At 40.4% G+C, this 10024-nt stretch overlaps 1 pseudogene; it reads right to left on the bottom strand.

Moving 5' to 3' along the window:
• Window positions 1-2300: 2300 nt before the first annotated feature.
• Window positions 2301-2400, bottom strand: LOC117286691 (annotated as a pseudogene).
• Between the last annotated feature and the right edge of the window lie 7624 nt (window positions 2401-10024).

The following is a 10024-nucleotide window of genomic DNA, read 5'->3' as shown; positions in this document are numbered from 1 at the left end:
ACCAAGTTGGGAGCCCTGGCCTTGCTTTGACCTGATCTCAGAAGTCACAGCTCATCACTTCCGTCACATTCTGGTCATTAGGAGCAAGGCACTCGGTCCAGCCCACGTCCGATGGGAGAAAGTTACACAGGGCCTGGATACCAGGCAGTGAGGGTCATTGGGGTGATCTTGGAAGCTGCCCACCAGTGTATTATATTCACCCAAGAGAATGTCATCTTGCAATGAAGGTGGTAAACCACAGGTGTGCCACAAATGGATGAACCTCAAAAACATTAGGCTAAAAGAAGCCAGACATTTATTTCATATCCTAAAAGAGGAAAAACTATGGAAACAGAAAGCAAATTAGTAGTTGATTAACACAGGAGTGTCAGTAGGGGAAAAGAGAACATTTGGGGGTGACTGATATGTTCTAAGATTGGATCATAGTGATGGCTGTACAACTCTAAATTTACTAAACATTCAGTAAATTTTATGCTTACAAAAAAGGGTGACACAGTGTACAGAACAACTGGCCTGATTCACGATGGCAGTGTAACAAAAGACAAAGGAATTATACCAGATTAGAAACACTAAAGAAGTGTAACCACCAACTACTATGCATGATCCCGGACTGGATTCTGAATGAGGCAGAAGGGAGGTGCAAGAGATATCATGAGAAATTATTGGGAAAGCTGGAAATAAAATAGTTATAAATGGACTATAAACCATAGTAGTATATAAATGTTAAAATTTTCAAATAATTAGGACTGGGGTACGGCACCTGCCTGGCAAGTGTAAGGCCCTAAGTTCAATTCCTGGTACAAAAACAAAAAGCAAAGAATTAAGCAGAGCATGGTGATACACACCTGTAATCCTAGCACTCAGGAGGCTGGAGGCTGATGCAGGAGGATCTCCATGGTTCCAGGCCAGCCTGGAATATATAGTGTTCACATAGTGAGTTCACATAGTGAGTTAACATAGTGAGTTCAAGGCCAGCCTGGGATATATAGTAAGCCTGGTGACCCTGTCTCAAAACACTGAAGAAAGCCTCTTGTGGTGGCATAAGCCTGCAATCCCAGCACTTGGGAGGCTGAGGCAGGAAGATAGTGGTGATTTCAAGGTCAACCTGAACTACAAAGCAAGACCTTGTCTCAAAAACAAACAAAATGCCCTGGGGGGGAAAAAAAGTCCAAATAACTGTCCTGTGGTTGTGTCTTTAGTCTTAGTAAGCCCATGCTATTTGGGGGTAAAGTGGCACACTTTCTGCAACTGTTTCTCAAGTAGTTCGGAGGACAGATTGTATGTACGTATTCAGAGTGAAGGAGTAATAGAGGAGAGGTGGTAAGTCATTACCAACAGGTCAATCTGGGTGAAGGGGTATGGGAATTGTCTGTACTGTGTTCCAGCATTTTTGTCAGCTTAAAATTATTTCAAAATAAAAATTTAAAAACAAACGACATCTTTGAACAGAATTCTCCCTCTGTTCCTCAGCTTCCTGCTAGGATCCAACACAACTACCAACACAAACAGGAAAGCTAACCAGAGAAAGAAGGAAACGTGATTTTGTTTTTACCTCCTACTTTATTGTTGCTCCTCCACCCGCTGTTCTATTTAGTTCTCACAGTACACATTATAACAATGGTTCTTGGCCTCAGCTAAACATTACTACGGATCACCTGAGGTTTAAGATTCCCTGTGCTTTGTCAACAAGGCTGACAAATTTAGAAGCTCTGATATCAGGCATAGTCATCTGTATTGTTTTGTAAAGTTCCCTCATGGTTCTGTTTTTTTGTTTGTTTGGAGTGCTGAGCCTTTTTAATTTTTGATTTTGAGATAGGGTCTCACTAAGTTAACCCAGTCTGGGCTTGAACCTCTGACCCGCCTGCCTCAGCCCCCTGAGTACTGGGAACACAGGATTTTGCGTTCAGGTGCTGTGCAGCCAAGGTGGAGTCTACAGCCTTGAACCTCAAGTTTTATCATCTGTTTTACAAAGGTCAAAGATGAAGCCTGAGAGGACTGAGTAATTTAGGAAGCTTGTGGAAGTGACCACACACAGGATGGGGGAGGGCAGTGGGTCAGTGTGACCCGATCTACCGGCTTTCTGTAGCCACCTCCTGGCTGCCTTCTGCCTCCACAGGATCCTGACCTATAGACCTGCGCGTGAATTTAAATGGACTTATAAAAAGTGAACATAAGAACTGTGAAATCAGATGATGGGACAGATTCAATCAGGAAAGCCTTTGATAAGTGGTCAAGAAAGAGCCATTGGTATCCCTGAACATGCCATCTTCCCTCCTCTCCTCCTCCTCCTCCTCCTCCTCCTTACTATGGAACGCTTCACAAATGTGTGTGTCCTCCTTGGGCTGGGCCATGCTAATATTATCAGTTCAGTTTTAGCACATGTGCTGCTGAAGTGAGCACTCTGCTTCCTTCCTGGGAAAACATATCGTCCTTCCATCTATTTTTTCTGTTATTTGCTTCCTTGGCTCCTCCTTAAATTTTCTTTAATGAGACAAAACATTTGAAATTGCAATGCAAGAAATTTCTAAAAGATTTTGCTCTCAATTTAGAATGGTTAAATATGTCTCCCTTAAGCCACATTTCTCCATAACTTGTAAATCACTAGGCAGATTTATGCCTCATTTTAGCTTGGTCCTGTCTATAATTTTTCTTATTGTGGAACAGATTATGTACAGATAATATGCACGTAACCAACCTTAATTGCTGCTGCTCTTAGGTTTCCCAAACATTTAGAAATAAGCCCTTTTCAAGGGCTATTTAAGAGAAATAAGGGGAAATTTGACCCACAGTTTATCGCTTGATTCATTAGCATACTAATATGACTACAATTTGCATTTGACTAGGGGGTTGTTCTTTCACCCCTGTAATCTTGCTGGCAGAGTAGCACAATTTTTGGTTGATTTTTAAAACAAATTGTCTAGCTACACTAGGGAAATAAGGTGATGTTAATACAAGGAGCTTGGAAGTGAATTAATTGCTCTGAAATAATTCCTTGTTGGTTCAGCCCCTTAGGTGGTGTTATTTGCACAGCTCTGGCAAATGCTAATGATCAACTCACATTGGCATTTAAATAAAATCAACCCTACGACATTTCTCACACTTTCTAATGAATGAGTCCTTTTTGCTTTGCCTCAGTCACCTAAGCCCTGCGGTGATCTAGGCTAGCTATACTTTGATCCTTTAAAATGTGGCTGAGGCCTTTCCAGGACTTTTTCAGCGGAGGAGCTCAGAAAGACCTGGCTGCCGTCCAGCAGCTTTACCATTCAAAGCATTTACCTTGATGTGGATACAAGAAGGGAAGTACCACTGGATCTTATTGATGGCGATCCATAAAATATTTACCATAAAACGGTAATTTATGCAATAATGTTATTTTAAAATAAGGGGTACTTCGGTTCACAAACTCAGTTTTCTCCACAGTTCTCGTCACAAACCGAGCTGGATGAGAACTGAATCAAATTTTTCCATAAGATCAACATTGAACCTAATCATTGAATCTGATTCAGTTCTCATCCAACTTGGTTTGAGACCAGAATCGTGGAAAGAATGAAGTTTGTGAACCAAGGCACCACTGTATTCTAAAAGTACTTTCAAAAGCCTGTAGTAAAAAGTGCAAATTTACTGTATGTAGAACCAGATACCTCTGCTGTAATGATGCTCCTTACTTCTGTTTGTGTACCAAGTCCAAAGATATCCATACATACTTGTCAAAAAGAAACCTTTCTGCTTGGAGACACCAAACTCGGAAGGCCCCTCAACCCCCGCTCTGGTTCGATAATCAGTGCCCCTTGCACATTTGGGCAACTAGGGCCTCAAACTTGTTGTTGTTACACCGGAGAAGGGTTTCGATCCCTGTCAACTAGGCATCCCAAATGATGAATCGGTAAAGAGAATTTCCGGAGTGCAAACAGGAAAAAGGATGAGGAGCGGACAGAGGTAGACACCAAGGTGACTTCTTACTCCATCTCTGCTCAAGAAATAATTCAAGAGGGGGAAGGAGAATGAAAGGAAGACATGGATCATGGTCAAGGGCCTACTATGCAGAAGACACCAGGATGAACGAACATATTTAACCTGCGTTAGCTTAATTCTCCGAGCAACCATGAGGCGGGCATTGGTTTCTCTAGCCAGTTTAATGAGGTGCCTATCATTAGGCAATTCATGAAGTGGTGAAGATTCAACCCCCCTCTAGAGCCTAATTTTTTTTTTTTACAACATTATGCTACTGTCATAGTGAAAAGAGGGTCTATAAAATACGAAAAGAAAATAAATCTGAGTAGGTGATATCCTGTTGAGGGAAACACAGCACAGTTTGGGATTCAGGATATGGGAGGAGAAGACAAGAGCCAGTCTGGACTTCTCAGCTACTTGAGTATAGAAGGTTCCACTGTCTGGGTAGAATGAAGACTTTCAGGAGCAGATTTTGTCCACATTGAACAAAGATGAACTGTGACCCTGTGTTATTTGCCCTATGAGTGGCAGTGGCTTTCACAAAATAGTTTTGTATCTTGTGGCTTCAAGATTAGCCTGTACGCACGTTGCTCTCCTTGGGAATTTATGGAGAAGAGAGTGTAAGAGGAAAGCAGGGCACAGGGAAGGAGTTTCTGCAGGGATAGAGTGGAATGGAATGTGGGACATCTCCACTGGATATTACCGACGTGGTCTTTGCTCCAAGAATGTGAGCAAATTCTCAGGGGTAGGGAGATGGGGGACTGGGAATCGTATTCCTTCCACCAGCAATTCACCAAGCTCACCACAAACCCATCATGAATCTGGTACTGGATTTGGGAAGACACGAATAGATCCTAGATGGCTCCTACCTTCAAGGAGCTGATGATACGGAGTAGAGCTGAGCATGGGCTCCTGAAGTGCTAACTACACCTCCTGGGTGGTATGTGTGTTGGAGGAACAGCGGCAAAAGTGAGGGAGAGGAGACAGGAAGGAACCTGGTAATAAGGAAGGGCTTCCTAAGGGACAGGAGTGGTACCCGAAGGCAGAAAGTTAAGGGGAAGTAGTCAGGGCCAAGAAGAGAGGAAGAGGCCCAAGTAAGCGCATCCAGGCCTGAGTCCCCTAAGCTCTGCACACACACACACAAGACATCCACACCATCTATCTCCATGCACCTGTGAGTGTGGGCACGCATCCATTTCCTAATATGCAAAGACTACACTACACTAACATTACTGATACAGTTGTAAATTGACACAACCACTATGAAGGGCCACTTGCGCCCTTACTCTGGACATTTTTATTCCTAGGTATGTCCTCTAGAGACAGACATTTCCTCTCCTGTGCACAAAAAGATAGGAGCTGATGGTCACAGCCATGGTTTTAATAGCGAGAGCCCACCTTCCAATATGAAGGAAAATGAATAAATGAATTATGGCTAATCCACCCACTGGAAAAATCTATGGTACAACAGTTCAAATCAATGAAGTAGAGCTACAGGTATCAGTGTGAATAAACTTCAAACAATAATGAGAGATAAAAGCACACTGCAGAAGAATGTATTCACAATGATATCAACATAAAATTTTTTAAAACACAAGACAGGGTTTAGTGATATACAGAGCATACACTTGGCATTCACAAGGCCCTAGGATCAGCACCAGAACACATATACACAAGCATGTATTTCACATATGTAGAGTAAAGAAATGTTATATATCCTATATTACGTGGTAAAAATAAAAAATAAGATTCATGATGATCATGGCCTACTGGTGAGACAATGAAATGTAGCTAGGAAGGAGCTTTCATCAATTTGTATACTACTTAAAACTAGGTCATGAACACGTGGATGTTGTTGTTGCTGTGGTTTGTTTTTTGCTTTGTTTTGTTTTTTGTTTTTTTGAGACAGGTTCTCACTGGATTAGCCTCAAATTCATAAGCCTCTTGGCTCAGCCTACTTGGTGCTGGGATTAGGCATGTGCCATCTCCCTAGCATTGGATACTTGTTTTATTGATAGCTAATGTTTTGTATGCCTGAAGTAGTTCAATTTAAAAACAATAGAAGAGGTAAGAAAAACACTAAAAAGTTATGTGTTTAGTAGCATTTTGGGATTCACACGTATATTCAAATTTTTTCTGTATATTTTTCTGTGTCCTCTAAAATAAGTATATCCTAATTGTTTAAAATTTTATAAATTAAAAATTAAAGAAAAAACAGTGCATTGCAGTGACATGCAGTATCACATAATAAATACGCACTCATCTACGTTATTCAGCACATATTAAATTCTCAGTTAATATTTAGTGAATGAAAGAATAGATGCATGGATCAGTGAGCCACGGGAGGAAGAGAAAGCTAGGAATGAGGGGAGCAGGCTGTGCCTGAGGCAGCTGGTCCTGCGGAGCTGGCTGAGGACAGCCAGTGGCCAAATTCCTGTTTCTAAGGAGAATGAACTCAAGTGTAAGCAGATTCGCTCTGACAGCGGCAACTGCTGACTCAGTCACTTTTCTCCATCCTTCCCCGACCCGTTCCTACCTTCCTTCTCTTCCCCACCTGCCTGTGTTTCTGAAATTCCATCATTCTGACCACCTAAGCCTGAATGTCACCATCTGTAAAAAAGAGGAAATCTATAGGGTCTGTCTATGTATAAATGGCACTCGTGATCTAAACAGCTAAGCTAAGTAACTTGGGTTGTGGTGAGGCATGGAGTGCAAATAAGCTACTTAAATTGCACGAATATCAAATCCTAAAACATCAATCCAAACAGGCCATCATTTCAGCCTAGGGCTGAAGCATCGTGGACACCTTGTAGAGATTCACTAATACATCCATTTCCTTTGAGTTCATGTTTGTATTTTTACTAAGGTTCTTATATTTCCAAGCTGAATTATATACCACTTGGTAAGATTCTGCTTTGTTAAACTGACTAACAAGGTAATTCTTTGGGCTGAGGCAGTTTGAGGAAGATATAACAAGAATCTGCACAGAAAATAGCAGTAATTTTCTAAATACAGCCAAGTCAGTTGTATCTGTTATGCAGTAACAGAAAGACTCCTGGGTTTGAGTAGATAGCCCACTATGTAATCATCCTGGCTGAATAGCCTCAGATACTTTGTTTTGAAGGGAGTGCAGAAATCCTGCAGGTTTAATTGCCAATAAATCAGCATGACCTCCAGTCTCTGGAGGGCCTTTTCTACAATGATCTTTTCAACCAGAAAATGAAGAGATGGATTTTACAGGGTGTGCATACTGCCTATGGTAAGATAACAGAATTATACTTGCCGTTTTCCTCACTGCAGGCAGCACTGGATAATGGAGGACTCTATTAATGACATGTTCTGTTTGCTTTTAGGTTATTTTCATCTTGTATTATAGTTATTTCTTTTTGTCATTACAGAAAGATATCTTTCTTGCTTTTAAAGATTCTATCATTTGCTAGTTCACTACTTTGTTAGTCCACTGTTTTGCCAGAGATTTTATTCTTTGGTTCATTAAGAATTTGTATTCAAGTGTTCTGGCTCACTCAAAAAGCTATTCCCAAAAAAGCTGATTGAAGTGGATGTTGCTTTTGGCTGATTTTCAGATCTGTTTTAAAAAGTAGCTATTTTAAATGAATATTTCCAATTCTCGACTATAATAACTAACAGAAATTTTAACTTGTATTCATATGCACATGTACTATAAAACCCAATGTTTGTACTTTCAAATTACTTATTTATTTTAATTGGAATGAGTAATATTCTAGGATATATTTATATATTTAGATGTTTAATTATATGATCACTGTAAGAAAACATCAAAATTTAAAATTACTAAATTCCCAGCACTCAAGAGGCTGAGGCAGGAAGATCATCTCAAGTTTGAGGCCAGCCTGGGCTACATAGTGCATTAAAGTTCAGCCTGAACTACATAGTGAGACTCTGACTCAACACACACACTCTCACACACACACACACACATTACTAAATGATAGGCTCTACCTCTGACTTAATTTCTAAGAGCTTCTGCCACCTACTCTGAATTTCAAATGGTGCTTTTCCTACCTGACTACAGGGACCAGACGATCTGCTAGGGCCTGCTGGCTACTTTCAAGCTTTATGAGGACAACACTGTTTGCTTTAAATGTACTTTTAAGAATGCGTTATTAGGATTGAGAAGATGCTGGGATCGTGGCCACAGTGACATCATTTTTCAACCTCTCCAAACCCCCGCATAACAACAAATAGAGCTAGGTCTGGTGGCACACGGCTGTAAAGCCAGCCACTCAGGAGACTGAGGCAGGAGGAGGTAAAGTTTGAGCCTAGCCTAGGCAACTTAAAAAATAAATGATATATAAATGATATTAGAATCTCTTTCTAGTTTCAGGTTTAGATTGTTCTTGCTTTTCTAGGACTTTGAGATATACCATTACATTTTTATCTGAGATCACTATGTTTTTTTTTTTTTACGTGTTCATTTACAGCTATAAATGTCCCCCTTAGAACTGCTGTCAGGGGTACCATAGGTTTTATTATCTTGTGCTTCCATTGTCACTTAATTCTAGGAACATTTTTAGTTTTTCCCTGATTTCTTTTGTGATTCCTTGATTATTAAATAACATTCAGGGTCTGCCCCCCAAAATGTATATGTACTTCAGGAAAAAAAAAAACTTGTATAAATATTTTCATACTAAATTTATCGAGACATTGTGAGGTTAATAACACAAGTTACCTTCGGCTTCTACAATTACAAGGTGTGGCTCAAAGTGGTGGCCAGTAGCTTCTAGACATTCGTTAGTACAGTGAGCTGCTGCGTAGGTGACCTTAGTCACTGAGCTTGCTGCACACACATTTCCCTCTCTAAGGGCTGGCTGTGTAGTGGGTTTTCTGTGATATATGACATCCGCTATGTTTCCCCCTACAATATTTTTTTGAATAATATTTTCTTTATTTACAAGTTAGAATCAAGAAACAAAGACTATCCAAGGGACCAAAAGGGGAGATGACTGAAACCCCCAGGGCCCCAAATGGAGCGGAAGGAAAAAAGGGAAAACAGTAGAAAAAAAAAAAGTTAACATTAAAAAAAAGAGAGAGAGATCCCCCTTCCTCCCTCCCCATGGAGGCTGAGGGGACCATGGCCCTACCAGAAAGCCTCACCTAGCTTAAAATAAATTAGAACAAACAATCTCAAAACAGGGCCTCCTTAGAAGTGAACAGGGCAGCTGTGGCCTCAGGTAAACTGGCAGGGCCTCTGCCCACTCCTACCCTGCATCTGTGCCCTACCCCATCACTCCCTACAGGCTGATGTCCAAGAGGTCACTCCCAATGGGGCCAGGAAGTCAGTCTTGATGGTACAAGGGTCCCATCATCTGTTGAATAAACACCATACTATTTTTCTTTTCCTGAAGTATGTATACATTTTTTTGAGCAGGCTCTGTATTATTTAATCTCTACGTGTATTTCTGTGGCTTTTTCTGTTATTGATTTCCAACTTCATTCTGCTATGAGTCAGTAGTATGTGGGGGCTTATTCATTTCTTTCATTTATTTAAGCATGGTTTTATGGCCTAAGAGGTGGTCTATTTTGGATAAAGTTCTATGTGTTGTTCAGAAAAATGTATATTCTGTTGTTGGATGAAGTACTCTGTAGATATCTGGTAAGCCCATTTGTTCAATGGTGTGGTTTAACTGATATTTTATTTTGTGTGTGTGTGTGTGTGTGTGTGTGTGTGTATGTGTGTGTGTGATTCACCTGTGTATCGAAAGCGGGATGATGAAAAAACATAAGCCTGCTACAATCCACTCTCTGTCCTTTATGTCTAGTAGTTTTTGTTTATGAAGCTGGGTGCACCAACTTTCAGTGCATATATATTTACATTGCATACATACATAGATGTATATATGCATATATATATATATATATATAATTATAATTGTTACCTCTTCCTGTTGAATTGTTCCTTTTGCCAGGATGTTTTGGCCATCTTTGTATCATCTGAGCAGTTTTGGCTTGAAGTCTGCTATTTTCAGGCTCTGGTTGAATGGAATATGGTTTTACATGCTTTCATTTTAAGTCTATGTACTTTGCTACTTTT

Source organism: Fukomys damarensis, unplaced genomic scaffold (genome assembly GCF_012274545.1).
Source record: "Fukomys damarensis isolate Sample0158 unplaced genomic scaffold, DMR_v1.0_HiC HiC_scaffold_2, whole genome shotgun sequence".
Taxonomy (NCBI): Eukaryota; Metazoa; Chordata; class Mammalia; order Rodentia; family Bathyergidae; genus Fukomys; species Fukomys damarensis.
Note: the sequence above shows the minus strand (reverse complement) of the source record. Positions and strands in the feature narration are given on the sequence as shown.